This window comes from Wasmannia auropunctata, unplaced genomic scaffold, assembly GCF_000956235.1.
Source record: "Wasmannia auropunctata unplaced genomic scaffold, wasmannia.A_1.0 LD336037.1, whole genome shotgun sequence".
Classification (NCBI taxonomy): Eukaryota; Metazoa; Arthropoda; class Insecta; order Hymenoptera; family Formicidae; genus Wasmannia; species Wasmannia auropunctata.
In genome coordinates, this window is record NW_012026853.1 from 1,540,584 (window position 1) to 1,564,386 (window position 23,803).

At 35.2% G+C, this 23,803-nt stretch overlaps 1 long non-coding RNA gene across 1 annotated transcript; it reads left to right on the plus strand.

The window, feature by feature from the left end:
• The first annotated feature begins 1,089 nt into the window (after window positions 1-1,089).
• LOC105452159 lies at window positions 1,090-22,243 on the plus strand. The gene is made up of 5 exons (XR_974689.1): window positions 1,090-1,851; window positions 1,950-2,002; window positions 7,068-7,330; window positions 21,116-21,189; window positions 21,985-22,243. It is a non-coding gene; the product is annotated as an uncharacterized LOC105452159 (long non-coding RNA).
• The last annotated feature ends 1,560 nt before the right edge of the window (window positions 22,244-23,803 follow it).

Sequence of the window (23,803 nt, forward strand, 5' to 3'; positions counted from 1 at the left end):
GTGGAAAAGCGGTAAATTGATTGGCCACTCATCTTCCACGATTTTCATGAACATTACCTATACTCGCATTTCTAATTCGCGATAAATCAAAATAGATTCGTACACTTTGTAAAGTGCGTAAAGCTATTCGTCTTATATATGTGTCAAAACTTCAAGTAATCCATCAAAAAGTTAAATTCCGTATTCGACTCTAGTTAGAACTTACGCGATCATTGCGATAACGGCGATACCTCTCGCTTTCAATCTAAAGGTGAATATAAACTCTGAATACAGATTTTACACTGTTTGCTATTAATTTAGAGGGTAAAATGGAACAATCTCGAGCGTTAACGCGAGGATATACTCACGTTTACGCTGATTATGTTCTGCGTAACGCCATCCGTCCTAACGCAGGCGCGTTATACCGGGAAAACAAGAAACGCGAATTCCTAGTAGCGCGTTGTTTACATCAACCGGACGGCCCGTGTTGTTTACATCACCGAGTCGCACGGCGCGGCCCGCGTCGCGTCGTACTAAAAAACGTTGCCTCCTTTCGATTTACAATGAAGCCGTCTCGTTTAATTCTCTATCCCGCATCTACTTGACGTTAATATACTCGAAATCGCGCGCTTTTTGCTGTCTGCACGAATCTATTGTCGCATACCTATAGAGAGTAGATGCGTTCCGTTTTATGCATAATGCGCATAATCATTTTATTTTTGTTGTTCATTGAATATTAAACAAAAGTAAAATGATATATCATAAGCATCATGCATGAAAAACGCACCTAGTGTTGACGAATGGTAATGGACGAGCGTCCAGCCGCAAATCTTTCGACCAATCAGAAGCGCCGGTGTCTGCACGAGCTTATAATGTTTCATGCACAACAAATATCGATTCAGTTTTTCGTGTTTTTACGATATTTGTCGAAAATCACACGCATCGAGAGATCACATCGACGAGAGCATTGCTAATTATAACGTACATACATATAACAATTATATATATAACAATTAACGATTATTTCTTCCGCGACATTGGAATCACGGTTTGTCGCGCCATGCGTATCACGTCGGGCTACTTCGAGACGATTCGGCAGTCGTCGGCAGTCGCTTCCGAATCGCGCACGGTGCGCACCTTGATCGTGACGTATGTACGTACATCACGCGTTTGGGAAGCATCCGCGGGTCGTGTAAGTCGCGTTTTCCGCTGTCGAAAGCGCGACTTTCGTGTGCGTACAATCATCGGGGGACGACGAATGCGTTTGCTGCGGGCTTGGGCGCTAATTGAGACGTCGCACTCGGCGCGACGATTACGAGCAAGGCGCCGCGCAATGGAAAACCGGTGCGTTCGTTCACGCGGGCGGTTGCGCGTCGGTACGAAGTTACCCTCGAAATTTTAACTCGCACGAGAGTCGGTCGAAAAACGCCTCGCAACGATCAAAATCCAATCGTCTTTCACTCGTCCGAAAGCACGCTGAAAAAATATCGCCGGCGAAAGAATCGAAAAGCATCGGGCATGCTCATTAACAAACGCACACATTCGTATAATTAAACGTCGCTTACGGGACGCGCGCGCGCGATCAGCGCGGTCGCGCAATAATCTCGTCACGCGTCCCGTATTATTCGCATCACGCTGAAAACGTTACGGTAAAATCGAGCTCGCTCGCGGGAAAAAGTTTCGCTCTCGCAAATGGACAACGCCGCGTTATCGGTGCGCGTAATTAGTCGTAATTTTTTAATCGGTTCGTATATCGGCGAGCGAGGCATCGAGTGCCGGCCGAATCGAGGTCGAATCGGAAAAGAAACGAAATTTGGCGACGGTGAATCCGTCGACTGGCAAAAAAGGTTAATAGCGACGTTACAGCGACTGGTGAGTATATCTGTTTTTTTTTTTTTTTTTTTTTTTACGCGTGCGATCTCGTTACGCGGCACAAAGGGACAGAAATAATATTGGATACATTGTTTCAGGACCAATCGGCGGGAGTGTGTCAATTTGTCAACAGCCAGTGGTAATACGGCCGGTGAGTAAATCCGGTTAACAAAAATTTAATAAATTAAAAATTATGAAAAAGCGTGGCGTTAATTCCCTATGGCTAATACGATTTCAACGTTTTTTAAAACGTACTGTTACACATATTTTTTTCCTTCCGCATTAAAAATTTATAAATTCTTTAAAAATTTTGTAACCGAAAGTAATAGGTTTCTTTTAAATAATAGAAAATTGAAAAAATAATATCTGGATGGTAATATTTATTGTTTATTATTATATCATGATATTGATAAGAGAAAGCTTTTATTTGTACCGTAATCTCGTATGTGGGAAAATAAGGGAAACATTATTTTGATGATAAATAATAGAATGAAAAGTTATTTTTTAAATAATGAAACTAATTGAAATAATTAAGAACTAGTTGCATTAATTTAACTGTAAATCTAATAATAAAATAATTAAAATAATAATAAAAATAGTTGCTTTAAAGTAATGGTAGATAATTATATTATTTTAATGTATTATTTTAATTAAAATTAATGCATTAATGTATTATTTTAAATAAAAATAAGAATGCACAAGTCACAAGGCAAGAAATATAATAAGTAAAATTAATTAAAATATCTAAGAGAAAACTTAATTTAAAACCTTAATTTATGTAATAAAACATAAATTTAAGAGACACATAAAATACAAAAAAGTTTTTAAATACAAATTTCACAAAAATGTATTACTTGAATAAAAACATTTTTTGCTGCCTTACATTTTATCAATAATTTCATTAAAGAAACAGCATTAAATATATTAATCCAAATTTATATGTATAATATCAATGCAATGAATAAATACAACGGTTCTGCGTTGCAATAAATGCAAGAATCAATCAAAGTCGTTGGTGCAACCGGACAGTCCGTGAAAATAGTTCCGTTTCGAGGTGCGATTATCCGCGTATCTTCGATCTAGTCCATTTCGCGAGTCTCTGCATTTCGTATCTCGCGTGTGAATATCGCGGACGTTCGCCACGTGTCACGTAATACTCTAACAGAGCAAAAAGAGAGACAGAAAGAGAGCATATAACGCGTGGTCTTCATTACGTTGCATGGTCGCCGGGTATTTTCTATTTTAACGATCAAGTATATCGCGTCCGACGGCGACGGTTCAACGAACCCGCGACATAAAATCCATTTGCACCTCGAAGAAGAAAGGAAAAAAAATAATGGAGGAAAAAGCGAGAATAGGTGAGACATGCAGCAGAGCGTGATAACCGCGACGTATAAGTACATGCGTGCGTGCGTGCGTGCGTGCATGTATGCGACAAGAATTACGTCGCGTATCTTTCGCGGAGGTCACGTCGGTCGTATTTCGGTTTACGATGCGGATATATCCTTGAAGAACGTATGATGGACAACGTCGCTGCCGAATGTTGCTTTATGAGTTTGTCCGACCGAACGAGGCACTCGTAAGCCGTCGATAAAATCTAAATGCTAAGAGTACCGTCTGCAATGCGCATTTATAATATTTCACGTTGGCATGCGGAATGTCCCGATATGCAAAAAGGCATGCTGACGTTATGACGCATTGCACGATTTAAATAAATAAATTATTTATGTGTCACCATTAAGTATTATTAAAATGTTGGCAATTTAACGTGTGCGCTTTCTCTCTTTCTCTCTCTCTCTCTCTCTCTTTCTTTTCTCTTTCTTTTCTCTTTCTTTCTCTTTCTCTGTCTCTTTCTCTGTCTCTTTCTCTGTCCCAATGCACGATATCAAGAAGTATTTTATCGTAATTAGTACCTATGATATGAATATATATGATAAAAATGCGCTAAAATGTATTTCTGAAGAGAATAGTGAATAATTGTGAAATCTAGAACTTATAATTAACTCAAATTAATTAACATATAATTAAATATATAAATGAAATTATTTAATAATTAAAATTAATTAAAGTTTATTAAATTACGGATTTTAACTTTATTATTATTAAATCGTACTAATGGCAATATTTATTCGTATAAGCGAATATGTAATCTTATATTGAGTAAATATAAATTACGCACATTATAGTCATTAGCGTTTAATTTATCTTCTCTTACGTATATAATCGGAAATAAATCAGAACACCCATGAAGAATCCTTGCAGGTTTTGTCTTCTTGCAAGAGATTTATCGATAATCATTGATAAACATTGCGTCACATTGTCACGAAAATTCGTCTGTTGCCTATTAGTTACGAGAAATAGAAAGCGTGAAATTGCAATGGTGTTACAAGAGACTCGTCCTTCGATGTGCACCGTGACGCAGTTCCAAATGATTTTCACATGCGAGGGCGTCGGCACGAGAAATATGCGTGAGGGAAATGTTCGGGGCCTTTCTACAACGGATCTATTGACGGGTGGGGCCCTTAAAACCAATTTCATCCGCATTGTGCGTCAATATTGAATCATTGATGCGACTTCCTTTTTCCCCTCCCGATGTTTAACGGCTTTTAAAGCTGAAAATCCGTAGAAGACAAAATTCGGAACCATCATTTTTCATTTTCCCCTCGTCTTTTCATGCGATCGATTCTCGCGGCACAATCAAGTCCGACCCGCAGAGTTCTTCAGCAGAATCATGACTCCGCTGTAAAATTGATACGCTCGATCAGGTGCGATCGTCATCTGAGAAAGCACGTGGACAATGAAGCGTGCAACCTCGTGTTTAACGCAAAACTTTTGACATCGTGGGCATGTTACACTGATTAATTTACAATGGCAAACGGAAACCGCTAATTTCATGGTTAAAGCAATCGAAATTGACGAACTAATTTTATTTTTTATTTAATAATTTAGAAATATAAATTTATATTAAAAATTATTATGAAAATCAAATTAATTAAATATCAAGGGACAAGACTAAGAACATAAAATAATAGTTGATTCTTTAAGCCAAATTAAATATTTTATTTTATGGATTTATATACGAATTCTAATAAAACATATGTATTAATTTGTGTATTTAAACAAAAATCACGACATTACATCATGGCATGAAATTCCTACTCTATCAAATATTCTTGTCTATGCTACAGTTGTACATCGGAATGCTAAATTTCGTTGGATTGATACCTTAGAATCTTAGAACAAGCTATTTGGCGCGATCGTCTTTATTGGTATTGTCGATCGATCACGATCGATGTATAATTCGCAAATGCCGGCGTCAGCTTCTCTGTTGGAATTCACGAGCCATTCGTAGGCGTCTAGGTGCAACGGGAGAATTTCCGTGTATTTCGGCGACGATCGACATACGTCGCACGTGACGCTCACAGTCGACGATTCCTACCATTCCTGATGACGTATGCATGAAATTGCAGTTCGGTTTATCGCCCAGTTTCGTCGAAAATACGGATTGAAATGCGCCACAATGGCGAATTCAGACTTAAGCTCGGAGTCGAAGCTTCGCTACATCAGCTCCAGCTGGTTCATTATGTTCGGGCTTTATTTATTAATAAGCTTACCAGAAATTTAGATTAATAATTATTAATGTATTGCTATGCAGGCTTTCATAATCACCGTGCAATATTTTAATAACATATTTTCGAATTGTAAACGATCGAAATTGATTATAGTTAACATTTAATCAGCTAATTGCTAATAATAAATTCCAATTATTGTTTGCAAGTTATTTAATATTTTCTTTAAATTATTCGATTAAAATTAATTTTTAATTTGTAAAATAAAATTTATCTTTGTGAAAACAAAAAATAGAAACTGTAATTTGTTATCATTTATTATCTTTTTACAAATTTCGACGTTGCAAAAAGAGTGAAAAACAAAAGCGTTGCTGCAATTTTTTCTGCGATTTAATTTAATTTTCTTAATTTAAACAGAATTATTTTTTTCTAGAAGCATAAAAGTTTAGGATAAAATGATAGTAATAATTTAAATTAATTTACGCAAGTACCTTTTCCATCAAAATGATATTTCATTTTTCAAATAAACTTCAAACTTAACTGTGATAATAATTTATGTAAATTAATTAAGAATGCGAGAAACACAGAGAACATTCGACGTTTGTTTTATAATACTCGTATGTTAAATATTTCGTGCCTCAACAATGGTTTTTATGTACCGCATCATACAGCGTATGTCGCGGCCTATTGTGTACACACGATTGCCGCGTTGTCATTCATGCGACAAGACTCGAGTAAGAGGTAATGGTGCGAGCCACTTTATATACATGATGTTATTAATGTCTTCGAAATCACGACATATGCTAAGGAAACTCCGAATCATTCCCCATAATCATTACACTGTACAATTGCCAGTTCGCGTAATTAACTCTGCACGCACTTTGTATAATAAATTAAGACAATTATTTATCAAGATAGTTTATTACGTGATTTACTTGTAAAGTAACAATTGAAACGACAAGGAATCTAAGTTATATGTAAATTTTTCTTGTAATACATTATAAATTATATAATTTAATGCGATAGATTGATTTAACGAGCACTCTTTAAATTTTTTACTTATTTGATCATAATTAATTTATTATATTTAATTGAGAGTAATTTGGAATGTATAAATCGTTGTATCGACTAATTAAAGAAAATCCTTTATTAATAATTCAGATATTCGGCACGTATTGATTTTATATTAAATACGTAGTGGTGATGAATTTGTTAGCACAAGGTACTTGGCGTTCATTATTTGCGACGTAAAGCGTATACACAAGGTCATCGTACTATCGTGTAGACAAGGTGAACCGTTCTATCATTTGCACAACATGACTCGAGCAGTAACATGAGCTGTTTCATGTATCATCGCATATTATCTTTCCAAAAGCGATTGTACCAAGTATAATCATTTCTTTAGCAGTTAACAATCTGCGCAATCAATTTCATAACTTTCGCATGATTCATCTAAACATATCGAGGCCTTTTATCGAAGATACTTTTGTATCGAAGATACAAATGCTTGGGTTTTGTTCGTTTAAGATAAAAATTTAAACAGACATAAAATAATTGTAAATGAATATTTTGTTGCAATATTTAGAATGATAATAGCTTTATTAACGCTTGGATACGAATTTATCTTACGTTTATCTTTCTTTACAGATTAAATTCCATGATTACTCCAGTATTTATGGATTGAGTGTGAAGATATCGGAATCACCGGACTGAATAATCCGAACGAAATAAAGAAAGCGTGGCTTTATTAATAGTGAATAGTTACATACGATTTATATCGGGAGTGCCGTGTAAGGTATCGTAGTGCGATCGTAATTGTAATGCCGTGTTTTCGCGAATGAGTGTGAATGTAACGAGAAATCTGAGAGGAGGCCTGGGGAGACATCAAGCAACGATGGAACAACTATAAGGTAATTCATTTTTTATATACTGCCTACTATTATATTTGCAGTATTATTTATATGCTTATTATCATATGTACCTTTTTTGGATTATTTATTCAAATTATTTAAGTAATAATCAAAACAAAAAGCTTTTTTTGAGAAATAATATTTATTTCTATTAAATGTCTGAAAGGAATTTAATAATAAATTTAATTTATGATATTTATTTACTTAATATTTTCTAATTTCGGAGTGAAATAATACCAGACTGGAGTGTCCTAACTCGCAAATCTGCGAATAATCACGTATTCGCGTTCGATACGTGAAAGTAACAACATTGACTTGCACGCTAAATTTACAAGAAGCATGAACGCGACTCCCCCCGACGGTGTTTTTAATTATTTACCCGACCTACATTTTATTCACACGCTCGTCCAAGTTTCCGTCGCGTATACAACGGAAGGATACGGAGGATGGTCGCGTGATCAGTTAAAAATGTAGCATTCACCGTCACGTAGCGTCGATACGGCATCCTTCCGTTTGCGCTCTATCTAGAAAACATAAATAATGAAACTATAATCGCCACGATTGTTATCCGCGCGTGAAATGCCCCCTATATGATATTTATCGTTAACGAGTCCGTTGAAAGAGCGTGCTGAGCGATATGCGTGACTTTGCAAAAATCCTTGTTGAATTAATATTTTAATTCTAATTATAGCAGTGCGTCGGATAATTTTATTGCAGTACAATTTTTTCACATTCTCGTATAAACTCTCTCGACAAAAATGTAGATAAAGTTTAAATTAATCTTTAACTATTAATATCGTGTTGAATTATGTGTTCTGCACGCTCTGATTATATAATTTTCCGGTATATTATATTAACATTACTTAATTTTGCAACGGACGTACTCTGATTTAATTTTTTTTTAATTTTTTAATTTTAAAATGCGCCATGCAGAGATAGAGAGATATATATGTAAATGTACAGCAAACATATGTTGGAAGCGATATTGGCGATATTAATTAAGACATTTAGACTACAAAAAATATATCAGCCAAGAAAGAGCTCATTATAAATTTTACCGTGACAATTGCACGTTATTACTCAACCCCGTGTTAATTAATTCTTTCAATTGCTAACGTTTGTAAAATATTTCTGAAGATCTTATCGCGGTTCTTTAGATTCTTACGAGATTCTAACAACTTACTTACGTTCTGAGAGATCGTTGGCAATGTAGTGTTGATAAATTTAACGGAATTTAAAGTCACATTAAAGGGGGGAAAGAATCCGCCACGTCACCGCGCTCAACGACCTCATCGCGAGGGGATACCGCCAATTCCTCATCGACTTTATGAGACTCTGTCGCGGGAATGAATCGCTGTCGGTCGCGCTAATGACGATTTTGTCCACGCAAGTGTTCCGTAAGAGAGACTACTCCGCGTTCACGCGTTACATTCGCTCACGGCCTCCCCGTGCTCGTGAAATCGGAGTTGCGTCGCCACGGGGAATCACGTAACGCCGCAGGTGTGCCAAACATTTTTCAGGCAACGTGAATATCCGTCGGCACAAAGTTATATGAAATTTCTCGCGGTGAAGCCCGCTTACCTCTTGTAAATTTTTTCCTCTGTTTTGCCGTGTAAAGACATTAAAGTTGGAATCGATATGACATTCCTATAATATGACTTTACTTAGTGAACAACTTATATTTATAAGAAAGAACACTTATTGAAATACAAAATAAATAAATGTCTTGAATGAATTAGAGCCAGAAAAATTTATTATTTTGCAATCAGAAAAATATACACTAAATTTGAAAATGCAAAATCATTATGTTCCATTTGTAATAATTTTTGTGAAACAAGCAATTTAATGAATCTAAAAATTTCTCTTTTATATCAATATTTTTTTGAAAAATTTTCCTTTCTACGATGCATGCACATACACTATTTTTATAATAAATGATGAATTTATTAGTTTTTATTTGTTTTAACATATTATATAATTATTTTATGATTATTATTTGATATATTATTATATTCTATTTAATTTTGAAATTGAAAATAGCGTTTTTATTTCAGTTGTTTTTGCTTTATTGTGAAAATGATAGATTTTGACTTGAGTGTCTGCAGTCTTGTTTCTTTCGCAAATCGCAGTTAGAAACAGCGGAAACGTCTTTATTGAGTACCTAATGCAAGAAAGATGTATCGCCGACGCGAAACATAATCGTCGATATTCTAGTAACGTCGTTCAAATAGCGGGAGCTCCCCAATGCCGGAAAAGCGAGACACGTACATGTTCAAATTTATGTCGGTTAGTCGCGAATGCACGTCCGTGAAGTATTCCGTCTAATGACGCTTTATGCGGACACGCGGACATAATTCACTGTGTGGGTTCTCTCTGCCGCGGGGGATCGCACACAACTGCTGATGTAGCAAATATTTTCTAAAATACGTGAGCGCCATGTAATTCGAAATTACACGAGTTCTCTCTTACCCATGGCAGTGCACACATTATTTCATATCCATCTCTCTTTTTATTCGCGACAAAACGTTGTTTGAATTCAAATCGAGAGCAATCGTATGACGGCGGCGAAATCACATTACTCAATCTTCATCGATTATGAGGACTCTGCTATAATGAACTTCTTCTCGTGGTGTTCTCGTTTGCGCAACGAGAGTTCTTTGAAAAAAAAAATGAAACGTCGCGTTTGTCTATTACGTGATGAGATGCCATGCTAGCTATATTGCCGGCAGCAACGCAAACCTGGATTTAATTAATTACTTCTTCGCCCCTTTTTTAATTAATCACATAGACATCTTCCTTTTATTCTATGTAGAGAATAAATAAGCAAGCTTGTTTGCACATCTTTGTATATGACATCTTTTATAATATTGAAATTTTATGTTTAACATAATTCATGCATATAATTATTTCTACTTAATTATTTCGAGTAAAAAGTACGTGGGATAATTGAAAATGAATCAAACTGTATTATAACTTATGTGTATATATATAAATTGTTTTACATAATTTATTAGAAATGAATTGCATTCAATTTAATCTCCAACAAAAATTATTAACATAAAAAAGAAAAAAAAAAGAAAAACTTCCTAAAATAAGTGTTTGTAATTAAAAGAAAAAAATAGGAATATTACTATGTACAGCAGATACATCAATTAGTTTCTATAAATATAAAATTACTCGGTGTCTCCCTCGTCAGGATAATATCATTCACACTTTTCAACACAAACATATCGTATGCCCTGTTGTGTTTATCATGATCATGAGATCAGCTGCCGAGCGATGGATCAGGCATGGGGATGATGTAACGGTGCAGGTGTTCCAAATATTTTTTCAGGAAGCCCTAGCACCTAAATTATACGAGGAAGCGGTTCTTATGAGGAGGGTCTGACCACGTGAATCCGATTTCACATACCCCCGGTCCAGCCTTCGTAGGAATCGCGCAGAAACTTCCCCGTTGCGCGACTCTGTTTGCGACAATACTCGCAGGGGATGCATTCTGTGCGTGTGACGAGCTTCCAATATTTTTATAATAGTGTCCAAGCCACGCGGGGGGATGGGAAGGAAGAAATGGGGAGGGACGACGGTGACAGGAGCAACAAGGGATATGTCTCAATGTTTGGCTTGATCCTTCAGCTGTCGCTATTGTCGGCACGAAATTGACAATGGCACGGTTCAAATGACGTTCTTAGCGTATGTATACCTGCAGCGCGCGGGCAATCCCACATCGCGGAGGTCCTATTTCGAAACGATTCGGGGACACTTTTCGGGGATACTTAAGATCATCGTAGCAGCAACCGAACAGTTTGCTCTTTTGTGGCTCCGTTTACGAGTCTCAGCACGCTCATGGACCTACAAAGATTCGAGAAAAAGATAGATGCCTTCCCGTTTTCACTGAAGCCCAAATGTCATTCCGGTCGAAGAAAGTTTTGTAGGGTCATTGTGCCGTGATTTTACGGGCGAATTAAGTATTGGGAAATTTAGCGTATTGAAGTGACATGAAAATTACTGAAGTTGTACGACAGACAGATTCGAAAATAAAGAAATAAAAGGTATCAATTATGTTATTGACCCATAAAATTGGCATTTCAATTAAATTTTATATTCTAGAGATATATTCTCTTTACTTTATTTTTACGTTCAAATATTCTCCTGCCAGATAAATTTCACAAGACTTCAGATTCGATATTCTGCTTTGTATTTTTACACTATTCTTGTTATCTTTTTATTTACAGAGAACTATTTTAACGAACAATTTTATCATTTATTAATATTGGTAATTTTTACTAATAAAGATCATTCACGTAATTAAAATATTTAATATTTTACGATAAATAAAACAAAGAATAGAGGGAAGATTTTTGCAGTAAAAACATGTTTTTCAAAATTTATCCAAACATGTTTGAAATTTTAAATACTATAAAGAGAGGAGTTTTTAATACATTATGCATATTATTCTAAAAGTGTTAAATGTATATTTGCTAACTCATTGTCAGAGAAAGTTATTGTGCTCGCTAAAATAACAATTCCTGACCAAGTTTCAACTTATCGTATCTACCCACACGAAATAGTCTGTGCTACGTTGTTTGAGTCATCGCGGCTATATATATCATTATATCGTCAAAAGATAGTATTTTCCGTAATGACATGATTGCGCCGTTTAAAAGGCAAACCTCTTTAATTCTTCCTTGGCGTTATTTCTTAAATCTCGAATCCCGCGGGCACGAAATGAAAGGGTACCGGGATTCGCCCACACATATATCAATCCTAAGAATCTCAGCGAGATATTTCGGCGGTGTGCCGAACGACGTCCCAAATTACACGGTTTACACGATCGTTTAAACGATAGAAACCAAGTGTTACAGTGCCTGTCTGTCAAGTCTAATGGCACGCTGCAATTACTCGATGGTCTCCGCCTCGTCTTGACTAACTGATGCTCGAAAGGACAGTTATTCAACCGAGGAAATTGTCCATCAAAATAATTCGAATTAATTTGTAGAGCGATTATTAGCATCGTCGTCTCAGGCTCGTCGGTGGCTTCCGTTTTTCGTGGAATGCTCTCATAATTAAAAAAAAAAGAGAAACCGGTAAAACACCGACGCAGATCGTGGCAAATTCGAGCCGGCAGGAAGCGTGTCTTTTACGTGTTTTGACATCGAGCCCGGAAAAGCCGAGCGCGAAAGAGGATAGTCTTACTATTTCTCTCTCTTCGCGTTTCATAAATCTTTCGGCCAGGGTGGCCGAAGCGGCGGCACGTTTGGCATCGAGTTTCGTGTCACGTGTCACACATATTTTATTGCCACGTTTGAAAAATCTCGAAAAAAATGGGAGCAGCTGTTTGTTGGATATATATGCCGAAAGGGTGCCGAGGGGCGCGCTCGTTTTTTGTATTTTTGCTACGTATTTTGCCCGACGATCTTTTAATAGTAACGCTTTGATTACAAATTGATAGCGAACGAAGCGACTGGCCAAATGCGAAAATCGTACGAGTCGCTGCTGAATACTTTATGATGTTATAGCGTGCTATGGGTATTCACGTGGCGCGGCCAATTTCGCAGCATATCTGATAAATATTTCCTTTTGACGGGAAGCAGTAGTTATTTATTTTAATCAAACGATCGTCGGCGGGACAATAACTTCGCAATTGCCTTCAAACCGTTGTATACGGTAGATTTGCACTTTTACAAAATTGCACGCAAAATTTGCATTACACTTTACAAATTATTTAGCGTAGCTTGCAAAATAAATCGTCGTTATACGCGCTAATTTTTTCAAGTTGCATTCGCAAAGCGAATTGTTGTTGACCGTCGAATTTTTCAAATGTCATAAATTACATCGATAGCAAGTTATTTTCTTATATTTTCTTACTTTCAACAACAAAATTACTTTTTTTATACTAAATAATTAATGTAACTTGTCGTTTTTGTAGATCTTTTTATATAGTTTAAAATTAAATTTTCATTTCTCCGTACTATATTATAGCTTTTTTATTTATTCTAAAAAAATTATTTATTGCAAACCGAGATTATTTCGGCAATAATGTTTTGCATATTGCATCATAATAAAGTTAAAAGGGCCGCATATGAAAAACATCCTATCGAAATTACGAATTACGCCAAATTCCGAGCAGGAAGGTGGGAAACAAGATAACTGAAATTCCGCGCAGCTCGTTTTCACTTTCTGGAGTCGGGAAGCATATTTTATCATCCCTCGTAAAGCAGGCGTTGCATGCCATTATATTAATATTATTAAATGAGAAAGCGCTTAGAGCAGAAATTTAGTAAATTGATTGTCTTTTGATAAAATTCACATTACTTGATTTTTATCACATTTATTTTCTACTATGTCAATAATTTGAGACTAATATTATTTAAAATTGTCAGAATCAATCAAACCTGTCATATTTGTTCATGTAACATTTTATTTCTTAATTTATTTCCATGTTTCTTTTATTAACTCAAAAAAATATTATTACCCTTCTTATTCCATGAAACCATTTTTTTCTCCTACAAATAATGGGTAATGTATTAAAATTTGTTTTCTGTTTACGTCTACGAACACATAAATTGTATTTTATTTTTATTATGTAGAAGCTTTAATCAAAATTTCTATAACAAAATGTTCATTGAGCAGAAATGTGCCGGTCTATATATTTTCTATAAATAATACTCTTGATATAAATCGTATATTCAGTATACTGTATGGCTAACAAAATTTCATTCGATGCAGCCGCGTGTATCCGGCATAGCCTGCGCGAAACGGCGTCACGCTCGTACGCGCCGGAATCTCCCGACTAAATTTGCGAGGATTAAGAGAAGGGGTTTCAACGCGGACGAATCTTTTTTCCGGCTAAGCTCTGCGTGTGCCAACCCTTCCGTACTCGAGTACCTCGTAGCTTTCCGCCACGAGCGACAACACACTCATCATTTACAAAAGCCGCTCGGGCGAGGCTCTCTCGTCGACTCTCCTCTCCGCTCCTCGCTATACGTCCAGCTCTCCCTTCCATCAGAATAAATCCGCATCACCTTTTTTAAGGGTCGTCCGCATGTCGTAGGGATGACTCTCTCTCTCTCTCTTTCCTTCTCTTTGTCCCTCTCTTTCTCTGTCGCTCCTCTGTCCGATGTAATCCGCCGGCGTGTTGCGCCTCGGTGCGCATTTCCGGGAGAAAACGAATGCGCGCCGTGGTCCTATGATTAACTTCCATTCACCGATGGCTTAACCGACCGCGGATTTCAAAGGACACATTGGAACAATCTCTCTCTCCCCATGCTCTTCCCGTCCCATCCAATTTGCGAACGCCTCGCGATTCCAAGATGCAATTGATATTGGTGCCCTATATGCGGCTATATTTTCTTCGTAATCCGATGCGGCACGATTGGTCGTCCTACAGTACGATGTTGGGGTTGATCTAATTTGATGCATTGAATTAGCGTGATTGGCTTAGCGTGGTCGATGTTTGCACTTGGCTGATTAGTTACCGTGCATTAAATGCGAGCATTGTTTCTTATTGATTAATCAGCAGAGAGATTATTATTGTTCCTTAGAATGCTTTTGTTATTATTATACTTCCATCGTAATGTTTGAAAGGAAGAAACCTTTAAAGCTAATATAACCTTTAAGCTAATAAGTATTTATAACAATATAAATGATTCAAATTGTTTTTTTTTTTCATTACATCTTTCACATTTTTTACATGTCTCTTTATTTCTGTGCGTATCATCATTTATGCGAAAAATCTGAAATGATTGAGCGAGCTAAACTTATCGGTCGTGAGATACACATTTTTTTCCAACAAATTCAATAATTCTGTTCTACTTTTGAAAGCAATCTTAAAATTTTCCGAGATGATTCAGAATGCAACATAATATACGCAATATGTACTCCCGTCCTCGAAATTTGTCGCTCCGAGGAGGGTTTTAATTTCTGGAAGCGCATAGTCAAGTACAGTGCATAGCAAATGGTGCACTATTGAAATGTTCCCCCGACGATAATGCAAACACTACAATCTTCCGAACCGTTATTGCTGTACGCGAAATTGCGAATGCGTCGTTGCACCTGAACTCTATGCTAAAAAACACTTCCACAGTCATCTCCAAATGTAACTGGAACGATAAGGCGTATTCCTTTGTAAGAAGCGCATGTATTAATGAATATAAAATAACAGTTCATTAAACAAAAAAGATTATTACTGTACATTCTGTAAAAGTTTTAAATGTATATATAACTGTATTAATTATATGGATTTGCTTTAATAGGAAAAAAGAGAAAAATGTTTATACATATTTTTTAGATGTGTTCGTGAAGAGTGCATAATAAGTATAAAAAATGAACACACACTATTTTATAAAATTTATTTTATAAAATAGTATATGTTAATTAGGAAAAATTAAAAATAGGAGTAGAGATTACATATTTTTTATTATGCATTTAGGGATATACTTGAGTATTAATTAATTAATTTATATTTCCAATTGAATTATAATTTAAATTATAATTATCATAATAATTTAAATACTTTGGTTGAGGATATAAATATAAGCACACATACCTGCATTGGCATTAGAATGCCTTTCAATAATTATGTGTTACATTTCAATTATAATTATAGTATTATATAACAAAGTTTATATGTATTTAAACGTAAGCTTAACATATAATATTATGAACACAAAGTGTTACAGACACGCAATATTACACATAATTCATTATCAATTAATACGAAAAATAGAACAAAATAGAAAAAAAATATTATCATAAAAGAAATGTTAATCTTCTTTTTATAAAAATTTGTCAAATAATTTCATTGATACTTGAAATTTTACGTAGCATATAGACAATCTCGCAAAAACTAATCTTCATAAATTATGAAAAAGATACAGCACGATATTGCTTTACGTCTCTTTAATTTTTCAAGTCACTTCAGATCGTCTATATGTATACCTATATTCATATAGACGTACATAGATATTGATTTATTGCTGGCGATAAACGTGGAGATTCGAGAGATATCCGCTCACGCAAATAACTGTCAGAGCACTTTCGAAAGTAAACGATCGCGGCGCGAATGTGTGCACGTCCAGTTCGACTAAAATGCTTGGAGATTCTCCCGCTTATAAACGACTCTCTGTGCCTAGATTGCACAAAGTTTCCTCACGAGTCTTAATGAGCGTTTAATTAATCGGACAACTTGCATACATCGCAATGTCTACTGAACTTCAGTATGGCTCTCGTCAAAGAGGCAATCAGCGACACTATTGACACAAATTCGCCTTTCATAGACTACGAAGCACACATATGTCCTGCAATTATTACTGTAGTACTACCTTTCGCATTCGTGTAAAGGAAGTATTTTGGCAGAAATAAAGTTTAACACGCGATTTTCGGGATCCCACACGCAAAGAACAATTTTGCTGAATCCAGATTTGAAAATAATTTTGTACGAAAGTCAAAATAATTGCTAGAATATTAAAACGTTTTATAGCAGTGCTTATCAGTTTTAACATTCCAACAAATTATTTCGATGACTCAATAAAAAGTTATTTTCAGATCTGTTTTTAGTCTAAAATTAAAATTTTTAGATCTTTCATCAAAATCGTTCTTTCCGTGTATAAGTATAAGAAGGAAACTCTGGTCATGTGATGTCCTGCAACCTGATAATAAATTTCAGATTAATTTAACTTAAATTACAAAGTTGTAACAAGAAAAGCTTGATAAGATTTGTGAATGTCTCTTTGTTACTTATTCTTTCAGACAACATTTTATAGCATGACGCATTTCCTTTAAAATTTCTTCGAAATGACGCAACTTTATGTATCTATTTTGCTCAAAGAGAGAGGGATACAAGTATAATAGATACACACGGAGGAGTAGCGTGTCAATTTATCTCGCGAATAGCTTGCGCCACAAGACGTCTCCGCAACGCGTCGTTATGCCTATTCGGATTTCTAAAGCTTGTACACGCGATTCCAACAGCTCTCCCGCGCGGGAATTCCGCAGTTCGATAATAATGTTTGACAGATAATCCGAATGCAATCTGTAATGAGAGCCTCCACCACGAAACACGCGTATTTCTTCATTAACTCGCCTTACAACGCGACATTCCGTCTCACGTTGTGCATAAGCTGACGTCCTTAACGGAGCTCGATCTCATTTCACATTGTCGTCTCGTCGCACGTCCGTCCGTGTTCCCTGCCTTAATAGACGAAGGTACCGAAGTGTTTGGCCAAGCAAACGAGCGTGTGTAACCGAGAATAGTCTGCAATGGATTCAAGTTTTCGTGCTAGACGGGAAAGTCCTGTGCAACACCGCTGAAGTTTGCTGCAGCTTTAATCTCCCACATTAAGGACAGACGAGGGCTTAATTAAGGGAGCGACATAAATCGCGACATATCCCCCGACCGAAACTCTGACATCGAACGAGCTATCGATAAAAGCATGATAAAGATTAAATATCTTCTAGAATATCATTCCTCTTTCTCTTCTTGATTTGTTAATTTAGTTTTAATCTTGGTATTTATTGTCAACTTTTTATTTAAATCGTTCATATCATTTTAAGGAAAATTACTAACGATTCTTCTTAGAGAAGTAAAGTCCAAAGGATATTTTCTTAAACTGTATTTTGATGTTTCTTTCCATCTTTCTTAACTAAATATTTGTAACGATATAGTTTATCATTTCTCTTTATTATTTCAACAAGATTAACTCACAACATTTAAAATCAATTTAGCTTTGTGTATCCGAGAAATAAGGTTTCGCAATAGCCACGCTTTTTTCGATATCATCAAAACATGGCACCATAATACTGTTGTCCCAAAAGAGACAACCATTAAGGCACGCTATTTTCTCATCGCGGGCGGCGAAGATTACTTTGCTATCTCTGCTGCATTTTCTCATTTACTCCGTCTTACCTCGAACGGATATGTTGGACGAAATCGGTTTACGCGAGTTTAGTGGAGAAAGAAAAAAGATCTATCCAGTAGGTACGCGATCGCTATTAGTTACGTAAGCTCTTAATTGAGCCGCACGTATATATCGATCTGCCCAGAAGACTTTCGTCTTTAACTCCCGTTGCAGAAAAAGGCTATCAAATTCGATGGTCATTGAACCTGACTTCAACCTGACTTCAACGCAAACTTCGTTACTTCGTTTTACGAAACCAACTACTTCAGTAACTTATCGTTCCTTCTACATCATTCTTTTTACAGTATCTTCGTCAAACATTCATCTTTTAAGATATACTAAACACGGATGTAATAATTATGTATATGGAGTTATAATAACTATATAAATTATAATAACTATATAATAATTTTTTTAATATCATCTATTATACATCATGTTATAATAATAGATATAGCCATTATATAAATTATTTTTATGTTTTAATTTTGAAAGAAATTTGAAATAATTAATAATTATACATGTATATAATGTTAGCAACATGATATATTATTAGAAATTATTTTACAACATGTTAAACGTTCCTGAGAAATCGCTTTCATTCCGTGATTGCGTGTAATTTTTCTAAAATTGCACGGGCTCTAAATCTTTCCTAATAACTTCCTAATAACCTAAATCTTTCTCAAAGACACTTCTTCCCAAAAACATCGGATTTAAAGTGCTTCATTAACCATACAAGTGTCCAAAACTCAGATTGGCTGATAGAAAGGAGGTTACGAGAATTTAAGGCGTTCTAATTCTATCGACATAAGCACTTTATTAAATTAATTATTTGTCTTTACTTGCTAGAGATTATATGTACAACTTAGTTTGGTATACTTTACAAGATGTAGCGTCGCAGCAATCACGTGGTCTTTAATTCCAAACTATGTAATCTTTATAACTCTCAAATAAGCATTTTACTTTGCTCATATTATTGTATTAGCAATTTGTAATGCTACTTTTGTATTTTCTAATGATTATAATTAATATGCATATTATTCAAACCGCATCAGAAAGTCCTAAAAAATCTTATGAGATTGTCATATATTTTTATATACATACATTTCTTCTATATATATATTTTTTTCTATATACATATTTTTTTGCATTAATCTTATAATTAATTTAAATTTTTTTAATATTACATAATAAATAAATTAATAAATGTAAAATATGTAATATAAAAAATCAAAATACTTATTAATATTTAAATGTAGATAAATTAAAATTAATATCAAGATATTTTTATAATTTGAAACAATATAATATTAGATTATTATTAATCTCTAGAAGAACTTATGAATATTAACTTATTTTTAATTTTACAATTCCCCTTTAACGTACACAAAATATCACTTTACATAGAAAGAGTTCCCGTTGAAAAAGTATGTTCGCGTTCGTTTTATAATCGGGTCGTCCGCTAAACGGTGTACAAAGAACTCCGTAACCGCATTAGAAGCACATTCAGCTGACGTTAATAGATCCGTACAAAGTCGAGTAATTTAGCTTATGTCGGTCAATTTATTCACTTCTCATTTATACAACTGCCTTTCTGGTTTTCAAAAGCTCTATACTCATTTTCAATTCTCCTTCATTCCGCATTGCAGCTTAAAACACACCTCGCACTGCATTACCGGATAGCTAATAATTAATAATCGTAAACATTTAAACTGATTTTATAAGAAAACAGGAAACCACGAGTCGTCTAATCTTGCGTCTCGCAAAAATAATTATGAAATATGTCCCGTCTGCACTACAAATGCAATAAAGTATCTTCATGACTTTTCTTAAATTTTTTACTTTATATAAAAGATAAAAAGTTTAAATTACTATCGAAAACAGATTTGGTTGGTTTAAATAGAGTTTATTTGTAGAGAAAAATATATCTTCTAATTGTGAGTTCTAAATAGAATTCATATGTAGATATACATAAATAATTCTAGATGGATTTTTTCTCTTAGTTTTGTTTAAATTCTCATATATAATTTTACAATTAAAATTTTCACAATAATTATGATAATTACATGTCAATAATATTTTATTATTTGCTATTTGATATTCAGATATCAATCCGTTAAAAATTATTAAGTATGTGAAATATCGTATTACAATATATAATACAGTTCTAGTACAAATTTTATTCTTACGGCCATTTTGATTACGTGTTTAATTAAACAAGGAATATACTGTACGCTCATCTTATCTTCCGTTCTCTTCGGCCGTCTCATAGAAGAATATTACTGCGCGGTAATCTCATGAACTTACGTCTCTCCACTATCTTCTTATATGAGAGAACAACGTGTACCATAATACTCGTCCTCATTTTGCATTCCCCTTTACCAACTGACTATGTCATAATGTACCGAAATCTTATTTAAAGGCCTCCCTCAAGAACCGTTGCAATCTACATTGTGTATTCACTCGATGCGCTTGCATCCTGCTGTACTCACGCATAACCGTCGATCGAATGCTATTAAGAAATTGGATATGCCGAATGTTTCGTTCAATTGGATATACCGAAGTTTAGTTCAGTGATCGAGAGAATTTCGAAGATATGAACAGAAATTTACTGACAGCTTTTATAACGATGCGATAAGTGCAGTGAAATTTTGAAACTATTTTACTGCTCATTAAGAGAACAACGAAAGATACAATAATATCTTAAATATTAGTTTGATCAGAAAATATAATTCCGCAGAAAACAAAATCCCACGTGATCAACGATTAATATATCGTAATAAGTAAAATATACCGCAAAAAAGCAGATGTATAAAAATCCAAAAAAATCTCGAAATTTTTCTCGTTATCGTAGCGTTAGCTTTGGTACAGCTGAGATCGATATTTCCAGAACATCGTGTTACTACTCGTGAAGGAAGGCCCGCCGTGTTCCGCTAATGTGTTGCGGTACGATGCAAAAAAAGAGTGAGTACCCTGTTCTACTCCGTGTTCCTTCTGTTCGATCCTTACGAGCTACCGTGCACGCTTCCACAACTCGTTCCCACCTCCTCGCGTCGCTCGGGCGCAAGTTTGCTCTTCCTGTGTGTAAGCTCGGACGTTCTGCGCGGACAAGCGCTTAATTAAGCGAATAACATATATCATCTTAACGCCTAACGCCCACCTTCAACTTCCTCGACTACCTTGCCTTGCGGAGGTACACGGCCGGGGCAGGCGGATCCGTAGGTCTGGCCCAGCAGAGCCGTTCGGTTCCACCTACCCGCCTCCTGTAACCAGGAGAGAGCTTTGAGCGCCAAGCCACCGAAGATCCTTGTCCTCGTTCTACCACGTCGACCAACGCGTCTTAATATGTTCTCTACGTTTACCGTGTTCCCTACGACCGTGGACGCTGAAAATCTATGGGGTCACCCGGAAACGTATTACCCACTTCGGCGATATTACGCGTTTACACGCTGTCATCCGTATATTGAGAGAGATATTTAGTACAAGGATGAAATGTATTTTGCTATTATTTTGTGGCCGTGATATTACTTTATGACTTTGTTTAAAAAATAAGCGGATCATACATATACACATATGTTATATATCATTTTGATTTTTCTTAATAGAATTGCTTAAATCTGTTTTCTACTTTCACGTAGTTTTCGTACTTAAATACTTAAAATATTAATGTAATTATTCTTTCAATAATTTAATTAATATAATTTTTAATGTTTTATTATTTTTAACAGATCGTCTCTCAATTAAATTATAATATTATAGTTAAAAACAAAATTGGATAATCGGGAAGGATATTCCGTTCTATTTCGTATCTATGGCTCCTCCTTTGGAAATTTCTAGCGTTCTATACGCTCCCAAGCGGTACGGTCGTAATGAAGAGCTTGTATACGACGTAGCCTTAGGCATTGCGGGGATGAGATAACGGAACGAAGTCCTCCCCTGATTTCCAAAGAGATCGAACGAGCCGAGCGTTTATTGACGAGCCTCTCACGTTGGTGATTTTAAATCTAAATTTATAGTAATAAATGGAGAAACACTCGATAGGTAATCACACTATAGTATTTTCTGAACAGGTGATTTTTTTTCTTCTTAGAATGGTTTAGGAGTAATATTGATAAAGATGATATGAAGCTTTTGTTTTACAATTATGTAGAACGAAGATTCGCCTTTATTTCTGGTATAACGATGTATAATTTAATGAATATAAGTTTGCACATACCCTATTGACAACGATTATAAAATCTTCCTTTAATCATTTTTAACCTCATCGTAAAATTTAATTATTTCTATAATTGAAAGAACTTTTCTAGCACTTTCGTGCACAATTTTTTTTTAATCATTTAATTACGTATTAACATATTTTCTTTAGAGAAATTTAATGTTTTAAAGAGATTTAATTGAGAAAAGTGTTGCCATAATGCATATGTAAGTAACAGAGAATAGGGAAACTTAGTAATATTTAAGGGAGAGAGTGGATGTCGTCACAAATGTAATGAGACAGTGGAAGTAGGAGTAAGAAAGATACGATTCATACTACCAAATGAGACTACATGTAATTAGTCGGATATATTCATCTCTACTTGCTATTCACTATCGCGCAAACAATAATCTTCAAAAACATTTCGACATCAGTACCGATACAATAAATTTTTGTTACAAATTATATTCCTAATTTATATAAATTTTTTTATATAAACTACAAATATAGAACCAATAACTTTCTTACATCCACATTTCGGACAAAATATAAATGTGTAAAAATCTGAATGCAATTAGTCGATTTTTTTTATTGAGACATTTTCTTGAATATTAATAATATTGATATATGCCGTAAAAGAAAGGCGGAAGAAAAGAAGGAAAAACGAGAAATTTGTTTCTGCTTGTCAGGGGTAAAAATTACTTGTGAAAATTTGCCTCTCCGGATCTACGTTTCTTTTCTAACTAATCTCAGATACGTTATTTCCTCCGGGAATCCGAGAACAAAATGTTTTAAGCTTGCCAGCGCGCCGGGATTCAGCGACGACCTCTTCGTCCGTTAATACGCGGAAAGGAGCTAGCGCGATATTGAATTATCATTAGCAAATTCCATTATAGGACAAACAGCGCAGTCCCCCTGCTAATTGTAACTCGTTAAAGCCTTTAACTATTTGAGTTGGAAGTTACCTTCCTGTAATTTCAATGGCGCTTTCACGGTCGTTCTCTATTCATGCGCGACGAGAGAAACTACTGTCACACCGCCGGGTAAGGACTCCTCCTAAAGACTGAAACGTGTCTAGCATAATTGAGACCATTTGAAATGCCTGCATGAACATTTTCAGAGCTCCGCCGACACGCCTGACCTCCTAATAAAGTTATATTATTCAAAATCGCGATGGAATGCCATTTTCTCTCTCGAATAAGTATATTATTCAAAAATTCTCTTGAACACTTACGGTCTTAGAATTTTTTTCAATTCAATAATGCAAATGTGAATTTATAGCAGAAAGTTTGTATTTGATTTTATTATACTTTTACAGTTTACGTAATATTTTATTTTTTATCGGTCGATATATATTCCTCTGGAAATGAGTAGCAAAACGAT